General features: G+C 32.4%; 1 long non-coding RNA gene across 1 annotated transcript; it reads right to left on the bottom strand.

Annotated features, from left to right (window-relative positions):
- Positions 1-8,967: 8,967 nt before the first annotated feature.
- Positions 8,968-9,799, bottom strand: LOC126749654 (uncharacterized). Its single transcript, XR_007665231.1, has 2 exons — positions 9,659-9,799; positions 8,968-9,327 (listed from the first exon to the last, which is right to left on the bottom strand). It is a non-coding gene; the product is annotated as an uncharacterized LOC126749654 (long non-coding RNA).
- Positions 9,800-10,655: the final 856 nt, after the last annotated feature.

Genomic DNA, 10,655 nt, shown 5'->3' with positions numbered 1-10,655 from the left:
ATTATCCAAAAGTTTGAAGGATATTAAGAAACGCGCACATTCGGTTTTTTTTTGTCTGTCTATCTGTTCTGAGAAAACTTAATAAACAATAGATTTCTCTTTTTAAATTTTAACAATAAGAAAGTCCTCAATACTCCATAACCACGATACACTTTTTTCGCGGACTGTACTTATAACTTATCCTTTTCTAGATTCGCTTCTCTTTCCAAAAAAAATCGTTCTCCCTTCCATCCATCCACTGAATTGAATAAAAATCTCAAACAAGGATGACCGTGAAGCAATATCTAAGCAGAAGAGAGACGAAACGTGGCAGCTACGTATACCAGTTTTCTTTTTCTATAGCGGCCGCAAAATATAAATATTCAAATGAGTCGGCCGACCCATCATGTAAGATTGCATGGCGGAATCCTTTCAAATGCTAAAATATGCAGATTCGAATAAGGGGAGGGAGTCGAAGCCCTATCGCCACTGGAGGACCAGTGCCGGTGGCATAAAATTCGAGAAGTGTGTGAGTTGTGCCTTGTTTGTAAACCCAAGGGCCCACTATGTTGTTACTACGACTAGGTTTGATCCATGTAAAAGTCCTTAGAATCCCGCATCTTTGAACCCTCATTCTATCTTTATTACGTGGTACAGGAGATATAGGAACATAATTCACATATTATTACAAAGATCAAAAAATAAATACTACAAAGAACAGCTATTGGAATAAAAATAAAAACAACCCTAACGATAAGAAATGCACTAAATATAGAAAAGAATGAAAATCAAATAGGAACAATAAAAAAAATATAGTGGGAGGACTACAATATAAATAATCAAGACAAATCTGAATATTTTAATGAATTTTTTATCAACGTGGGAGAATCTTTGGCCGAAAAAATAAAAAAACCAGTACAAAAAACATACTTACAAACTTTTAATGCAAAATTCTGCGTTTCTAAAACCCATAGATAAAACTAAATTAAAAACCAATATACTTAGCTTAATTACTAATAAAGCCCCAGGATTTGACAACACAACCCCTTTATTAATAAAAAACATTGCTGACTATATTCTGAGTCCGTTATTACATATTTTTAACCTCTGTTTTATAACCGGTATATGCCCAACTAATTTTAAAGTTTGTAATGTTAAACCAATTTTTAAAAGTGGAGATAAAAGTAGTTGCACAAACTATCGCCCAATTTCCTTAATTTCTGCATTTTCAAAAATTTTCGAAAAACTTCTTAAATCAAGAATGGTAGACTTTAACTTTATGCGACCAGACTCTTATGCTATGTTTCAAAGTACCGTCTGAATATAATGTTTATTACTATAACTGTTTATTAAATTTAATAAATTTTTTTACTTAGTTGTATTTTCAGCAATTATTGAATTAATTATTTTTTAATTGAATCTGCACCATAAATTGATAAAATTTAAAGATATAAAACAATTTGATGTATTAAATAAAGCAACTTGTCATACAGCTGAAGAATGAATGAATCTCTCGATTTGGCAATGAAATTTGGAATATCATGGAAAAATATTAGAAGCATTCATTAATATATTAGCACCCTTCTTCTACCTACGAAACGATATAGAAAAAAGTGCATTAGACAAACAAGAAAAAAAAATCTGTAGCATTTTTCCCGTTCGTTAGGGGGTGAATGAATATAATCAAAAATAGTCAACTAATTTATGTACACACTTCACTACGAAAACAGGATCACTAACGACTACTAGAGATATTTATTTTTACTGTATTTAAATTTCGCGCTAATATTCCATAACATTACTTCACTGAACTGACAACAGGCTGCTATCGGCGATGCGGTTCCTTATATATTCGGTAGAACGCTGTTCCGGAAGATTTACAGAAACCTGCGAGACGTCGTGCGGTGTACACTTGTGTCATTCCGAAATGACGGAGAATCAGCGGGTTTCTCAGTGTTTAAAATATAGTTACAATGCTATAAAAAAGGGGTAAGAATACGTTTTTTTTTACTCCTTTTTTATTAGTTATTATCTTTAAAACGTTAATAGAAATGAAAATTATTAAATCAAAACACTTCACTAGGCCAGCATAAAAATGCCGAAAGTATTTTTTTTAACTTTTTGTTTTAAAGTTCCCAAATTTATGGTTTTTATATCATTTTCAGTTTTTACATTGTGAGATTGTGTAAAGAGTTATTATATTTTTTTTCAGGCAGGTTGCCCGTTATTACTATTTATTTTAGGTAGTTTGGAAGCAGTTGAAGTCATATTTTAATTTATTTGAATTTTTATTTTAGTTGAAGTAAAATAATCCACGTATCAGTTCTTTCAGGCAGTTCAATTCATAACAACTACACTTCTTCAAGTCTCAGTTGAAGTTACATATATCTAATTCGTATAAGTAATTGCAGCCATTTTTTATTTATTCCAGGTCCTTTAAGTCCGTTGCTAATTTTTTAGGTAGTTTAAAATAAAATTACAATTTTTTCAGGCAGTTAAAATTATATATTATAGTTTTTCCAGCTTGTTTTAACTCAGTTTTCATTCTTTCAGGCAATCGAAGTAAAATTCCTATTTTTACAAGCAACTTAACTCATATTGAAAAAGAAAAGATACGTAAAAGAAAACACTCATGATATAGCGCAACACTATGATATTATAGGCAAGAATAGGTTTTTCAAACTAGAATTGGCTTTGTGGAAGACAAAAATTGAAGTCACAGTAAGAGAAAGAATAGTAGAGCAATGGAAGCAATGTTTTAAAGAGCTGTTGAATATGGAGGAGCCAGATAACCCGTTAGAGGAGATAAGGGATAATGAAGATACAATAGAGAAAAGTGATCTTTCCCTTGCTGTAGACGAAGTCAAAAAAGCCATCAAAATATGAAAAATAGAAAGGCCTAGACCTAGATGGCATTCAAGCAGAACTTATAAAGCAGAGTGGACCAAATATAAAAAAAAATTAAACAACATCGCTACTACCACATCTCCAATATTTAATTATCTATAAAATATAAGAGTTGAAGAAAATTTGAAACTGCTTTCCTGGTATCTTTCCCATACTTAACAGGCATTACTCTTGTCTTGACGTCAAGCTGAGTTATGGGGCGACAGTTAGGGAGATTATCTATGTTCCGACCATCGTATAGAAAAATCTTAGTGTAAGGGAAGTATATAAGAACCTTTAAGAGAGCCTATTTAATCCTGAAGGCGTGTTTTTCCTCACATTTTTACTTTTAACAGTTAGGAGATGCCACAAAAAACGTCAGATGAAACGAGCGATCAGATATAATTGCTGCCCTGATAAAGAACAATAAGAGAATTTACTGTCAATATGAGTACTTATATACTAATATTAGGACTTTGCAGTAGCTCAGGTCTTATCTGATTAACCGCACTGAGAGAGGTGCAGTTGGTGAATCTCTGTCTGCATGGAAAATACTTAAGTCTGGTGTCCGTTTCTTTATTATTTTATTCTCACTTTACATCAATTACTTAATCTTTCTACACGTTTGCGGCCAGTTGGTTTTATTTGCAGATGAAACCATAATTTTTGATATTGCCTGCACATATTAGAAATCTAATCCTTAAGGACCTTGCAATAATTAGAGAATGGTATGCTTCAAATAGGCTTGTGTTTAACGCTAGAAAAATCTTTTGTTTTAGATTTTAAGTGTGACGTGAGGAGTCTTATGTTTGATGAGCAGACACCTCTACAAAATAAAGAGATTTGCAGGTTCTTGGGTATAACCATTTGTGGTGAACTGAAATTTAAGGATCATATTCTGAATCTAGCATCCAGGTTGTCTTCCGGTTGCTTTGCGCTCAGGGTTGTGAAATATGAACTTGGTATCAGATATCGTCTGCCATTATGGTGTTTGGCTGTCAAGCATCGATTGAATATATTTTTATTACAAAAGAAGGCAGTTAGGCATCTCTGTTCCTTTGACCGAAGAGCTTCATGCAGACCTGTGTTTATTTCATAAAGGATCCTGACACTCTATTCACTATGTATTTTGGAAATATCGGCGTTGATTCACAAGTGTGTTAGATATTCATCTTTTTGCGAACTTCTTGTGTTGCATTTTTTTGTTTTATTTTGAAGAGTAATTTTTAAGTTTTCTGTAATTGTAATATTGCTTGTACACAAGATTTATAGATATCTTCCTTAATATAACACATTAATATTATTATTATTATTATTATTATTATTATATAAGTTCTTAGACTATCTAGTACCTATGAATCATATTATATTAGATTTAATATCTGAAATAAGTAAATATTACTTAAAATAATCTTAAATTGAAAAAATAAAATTAATAAATACATAATGTCTAAATTTATTCGTGAATCCATAGTAGGCCCCATTTGGATCCGCCAGTTGTCGCGAACTTTTTGCCGCAAACAGGGCGCAAGGGGCTACAGGCAGCGACAGAGGGGCGGAGGGAGCGAAAGCAGTCCTTCATAGTCGACTACGCCCCTCATAAAACTAAAGGTAAGGGCACAACCCCAACAGCAACCATTAAATCAACGCTATAGTATTACCACCCCATAACATCAAAAGCGGCGGGGAGAGGGGGGCAACGAGATTTTTAATGACTCTTTGGCTTAGGTTTTTGATATGTATGCACTACTAGTGCATGAATAATGTAATGGAGGATACTTTAATAAATGCACACTTACCTGATTTTTTATTTTTGGATCCGGTTTTGCATATAGAAATTAACATAGTAAAAGAATTACGTGAGGTGCATGTTTTTTGAGGATACTCTGAGGAAAACAATAGGTTTATTATTCATGCATTCGCTATACAGAGTGTTTTAAAACCCATAAAATATGAATTACTTATGTTAGTTGGAATTTAACAGAACATAGTTGAATAAGTTAAAAATTGAAGAAGTTGACAGAGACTGAAAATATTTGGTAAAAACCCTCGAATCGAACAACGGAAGAAAAGGAATATTAGTTTCAAAATATTAAAAATTATCTGATCGCTTAGTACTTGTTTGAAGGATAAAAGCAAATTCAAAATTGTTCAATGTAATTAAAAAACAGCTAAAACAGCCTAAAAATCTGCTCTAAATATGCCACCATAACTTTTTTAGACGATAAATTAGCCTAGAAAGTTAGAGCTATGATCTCTTATGTTGAAATCTTACGTGACGAAAAAATAAATTCAAGTTAGGACCATTCAAAGGGAATGCAAAAAGCAACTGGTATTTTGAAAAATAGGTTCCCAAAGTAATACGATGATTCAAAAAACTTTGATAATCTTGATCAAAGAATACTGAAAATAGAAGAATATCAACCACTAATCAAACGTGTAGTCTTAATGATCGTAGACAATAAGTTCCAGATATAAAAAGGAACATCGGATCTACTAGAACTAAATAAGGATTACCTTTAAAAGAAAGAAATACTGGATCTACCAGATTCGAATTAGGAAGAACAGAAGAAAATGGTACAGCAAATGAAGCAGACCTATTGTTAAACCTAGAATTAGATAATATAAAAACCAAAGTGGATTTAAAGCATTGATTCTTTCATACAGAGAAAGTTAGATAGAGCTTCTTAATAAGCTAAATATTTCTCTCTAGACAAACTGTAACGGAGTTACAGGATTTTAGGTGCTACCAGCTCATCTTCTGACTCTCTTCTTCTTAAAAGTAATTCTGCCACCAGTCTTCAAGGTGGATAAGTGAGTCTGGAAAGTTCAAGTTTATATTATGGTACCCAAGTTCGAAGGTAATCAAGGTAGGAAAAGGCCTAAAGAATAATATCTGAAAATATTACAGAGTTAAATTGAATATCAATTGAATAAAATTGATCATATATCACTGGAAACAAAAAAGATTAACCATTAAAGTATTTTCATAATCCTTCTCATCTTCTATTTTTAGGACCACCTATTCCTTTAGATTTGATAACAAAGCCAGAAAAAGCCATTTCACATGCTTGTAACATTAAAAAGGAATAGTCATGATAAGATGTTCTTATGCAGTGATGAAATTAAATCTTCTGTTCTCTTTAGGACCATTAAATAGTGTCTTTCAGATCAGTATCTGCTTTGTCTTATACAAAATTAAAAAGAAATATCGGATCTGCTAGAACCAAATTAAATTTCGAGGTTAATGGAATGCAAATAAAAGCAGATCAAAAAGATGAATATAGATATAGAGATCAGAATGCACTAGAAGCAATTTTGTGGTAAAGTGGGCACTATCCAGAAGCAGATAGAATACCATTCGAATAGAATAATACTGATCTAGCTAGTAACAGTAACCAGAACACATTAGATTCAAGCAACAGTCTCTGTTGAGCCTAGAATGAGATCATGTCAGAACAAAGGCTTATGACAATAATTCTTCCAAAGAAATCTAAGAAAGTGTAATAGATAAAGTACATTGAAGATATTAGGAAGTAAGCAACGAACTAGGGTGAAAAAATAACAGATGTAGGCTTTAAAGGGTTTTTCAGCCCTACCAATTTATCTTTTGCCTTTTTTTTGGTCTTTCAGCTCATAAAAGGGCACAGAGGTTTAAGATCGGTATAAACCTTTAGGTTAACAATTTAATAAGATTACTAATTAAATTAATAAAACACATTTTTTTTTGCATTTATGGTTCGATTTATATGTTGTTCCCGATTGAATGGTTAATACTTATTATTACTTTTATATAAATATGTAGCTTAAGATTTTTTTTTTATCTTTTACCTTCTGACTCTATGTACTACAGATCTTTCATAAATTATTTGATGAAACCTTGAATATTTAATGCTAATGAGAAACAAGGCAATGACTGAAGAATATGAAAAACTCAAGATGAGATATCAGACTAAAGATGTAAGGAATGAGATACCACACTTGGAAGCTCTAGTTGGAAAATGTCTGGGAGTCTGCTGAAATCTGTGGTATACGATTTATTTTTATGAGATTTATTGTTTAAGGATTTTATTTAAATGTTACCTTGTGACCCTAAAAAAACGAGGTTGCTTGCACGGTCTTAAGAATAAGATTCAATTATGTTAATGGGAGATCAGAGAATCACAAAGAACTACAAGTAATGGATGAAGATGAGTTGCCAAACCAAAGTGATCTTCGATGAGATTTAAATCAATTAATATTTCCATTAATTATATTTACATATCTGCTATAATCTCCAAAACCTGACTTTTCTGTGAGTTTGGTTAAATTTACTATTTGATTTTCAGATACAATTAACTGACTCAAATGGAGAACCTCTCTCCCCCCCACGAAGTAGGATTTAATAGTACCATAGACAACAATTTGAAAGATAAACCTGAACCACATACCATCGATCTTTACCAGTAGTTGCATCATCATCTTCGATATTTTTTGGTCTTCAAGTATGCAAACGTGCTTTGTCTAATTCTTTTCTAATGCCTAAAGGAAGAGATCATCCTAAAGAAGCAGAATCTGTGGCTTATGCCTTTTCAATAATAAGAGATGGAGAGGATAATGAAAATGCTTGGCCATTGCTTACGAAAAACCGTTGCAAGAATTTTTTTATATTTAAGATTTAGTTTTGACGTAACTTTTTCAGAAGTTTGGCCTTACCTACGAAAATATACGATAAATGGAGAAAACTATAGTTTTCCATTTCTCTGTAGTGCCAATACACAACAAACACGTTTCAACTGTTAACCTTTCGCCATCAATTAATCACAATCAACACGGATGTCTAAACAAACAAAATCCGTTCGTTTGTCTTTGATTTTCAACCAGACAAAGAAATAAGACAAACAACCATCGGGCAATACAATTCTAATATTGATATTAAGCCCTTTACTTGACAGGTCCATTTCTTATTATTTCTTGCTTTTCAGTAGTCTAACGCCAAACAAAAGGGCCAAATAAATCGCTCGAATTCTCGAATATCCTGAAATTCAATCCGATCAATCAGATCGCGTCACAGGAGATCGCTGTTGCATGTATGGCCTGTCACAACATCGTGTCGTCAATTACTTTAATGAGAGCAGAGAGAATATGCTCCAAGTAGGGTGGGCCAAAGGACGATTAATATTGTAGGCTTGCCTTATATACTAGAGAGAATATTTTTTCGAAGAAAATATTTATGAGAATAGTACTTTTATTCAAGCTATTAAGTTTTGAAGACTCGTTATTTGTGGGTACGAACAATGAAAATGCATAAATCCACAATATAAATAAGAACTATAGGCCCACTAATAGAATAGTCTTACAGCTTCAACAAGCATTTGAGAAATCTGTGGAAATAAAATTCGGTGCTCCAGAGTATAATGACTAAGGCTACATTCATGCATCAGGACTTAATCTACTTAATAACTCATTAAGATTAATTATAATTATATTAATTTTATACTACTACTAGTATTTGATCTATAGAGGTCATTTCTTATTTTTACAACCACATCTTCAGAATTAAGAAAATAACACACATAGGCAATCACGACTACGATCGCGATGGCGATAGCGATGCAAATCGTGATCGCTGGTGTAAGTGAACAGACATATTGCGATTGCGATCCAGTTTATACCAAAAGTGAAAAATGTGTAGTTCAGAGGAAGAGGCACTCATTCTTGCTATATTATTAGAGGAAGAAAATTGTACTAATAAAACAAGAAAGTAAGTACATAACCTTATCTTTTATTTGTTTTTTTTTGAAGTAGTGCATATTTTATAACCGTTTAAAATAGACGTCGCACGCTAAATAATATAATTTAAATTATAGAAGAAAGAGAAGGGATATTTGGGTACATGATATAAATAAAAAGCGGAACGAAGAAGGAGAATTTCATAACCTATATCCTGAACTCCGTAAGGATGAAAATCGGTTCTATACGTATTTCAGAATGAATTTTAATAGTTTTGATGAAATACTAGATTTTTATTAGAAAAGATATTACTAAAGATCAAACTACATTTAGGGAACCTATTGGACCAACATAACGGCTAGCAGTTACATTAAAGTAATTGAATGAGCATTTATATTTTATTCTTATTTTTTATTAAAGTGTTTTACAACAGCTAGATTACATAGTAATAAAAAACACTTAATAATTAAGTAGTCAATATTGTTCGTACAGAATTCCTCATACCAGGTTGTTGTAGAACTTTCTTCAGAGACTTCCTGAGCAGTACAACTAATTGTCAAATATGAACGCTGTGGGGGGGAGTTTGGTTTTTTGATACTTCCATGGAATTAAAAGAAGAACTGTTGCTTGGTTGCTTTTGTCTTTGCATCCGGATTTCACTTAATTTTTGTTCCAATATTATTTTGGCAACTTTGTATTTGACCATTATCCGTCCTTCCGTCGACAACTTTTTTACACTTGCTGCGTACCCTTGAAATGTTTTCAAATATGTTATTAAATATCAATTTCTTCTGTAATGTTAGTTTTTTGATATGCAATATGTCTCTCATCTAGGAATTTGATAACTTTATCAACAGTTGAAGCTTGTGGGTTGGATGTCGAGTCTTCCATTGATTTTCTCTTTTTTTCTTGATTTCGTTTAAATGTTTAAACGTTTTTACAGCTTGCCGGTTGATGGAAGAAGAGCAGTAAATTTGGCTTTTGACATACGTGAGAAATTTGTTACTTATTTTAGTACTTTATAATAATTTGATTAAACTTTTCATTACTTAACTAATTATATAATAAACAAAATGCTTACCTGTGTGTTTTAATCCTATAATCTTTGCGATTTCGTCCCATATTTTGTTCTTTATACGCACATTTTTGTAATCTGGATGGGATAAATCAAATAATACATGACACGTTTTTACATTTTCAATTAATAATTCCGTAAAATCAGTCATTTTATCTAACCTGAACTCAGTGCGACCTGCGAGTAACGTAACCTGTTGCGTTTGATCGCGAATGTTCTTTTATCGCGTTGGACACTGCGATCGGTCGCTGCACAAACGCGAACAGGTCGCAGCATGTATCTGCTGATGTATTCGTTTACGTTTGCTAAATCGGATCGCTATCGCCATCGCGATCGCGTATGTGTGTTCTCTGCTTTAATTTAATCAAAAAAAATCCACAAAATTAAGTGAAAAGTGACGTAAATAATTAAAAAGAGTCTGAGAGTCTGAGAGTCTAAAAAACTTTTCTTCGATTTATAAGGTTTTATACAGAAATACTAAACATGTTTTAAGTTTGGATTTTAAGGACTGATATTGAGTTTCTCGTAAATCATTCAAGTCAAAAGGTTTTTCCTTCATTTCGCAATATATGATTAAGAACTCCAGTCCGACCTTTCTTAACACAAGCTTTATACAGGGTATTTCAGAACTATGGGATCAAACTTCTAGGGGTTGTTCAGTGCAACAGTAGAATCCATTTGAGTATAGAAACCCATGTCCGGAAATGTGTCACTACGCCATTATGGCCCTAAGACGCATTTAAATTTAGAAAAAATATTAATTACCTAAATAGGATCTGATGCATTAATTTTTATCTTTTGTATATGATATCATCACAACAATTGTTCAAAATGTCTTCCTACAACGTCAGTACACGCCGTACATGATTTCGATGGACTACACTAAAAATTTAATCCTCGTTTTGAATGATTTCAAATGCTGCTGTTATTCGTCCAATTAAGTCTAGCTCTGATTCTACTGGAGTTTCGTAGACTAAAGACTTTACATGTCCCCACAAGAAAA

Source organism: Anthonomus grandis, unplaced genomic scaffold (assembly GCF_022605725.1).
Source record: "Anthonomus grandis grandis unplaced genomic scaffold, icAntGran1.3 ctg00000484.1, whole genome shotgun sequence".
In the NCBI taxonomy this organism is placed as follows: Eukaryota; Metazoa; Arthropoda; class Insecta; order Coleoptera; family Curculionidae; genus Anthonomus; species Anthonomus grandis.
Note: the sequence above shows the minus strand (reverse complement) of the source record. Positions and strands in the feature narration are given on the sequence as shown.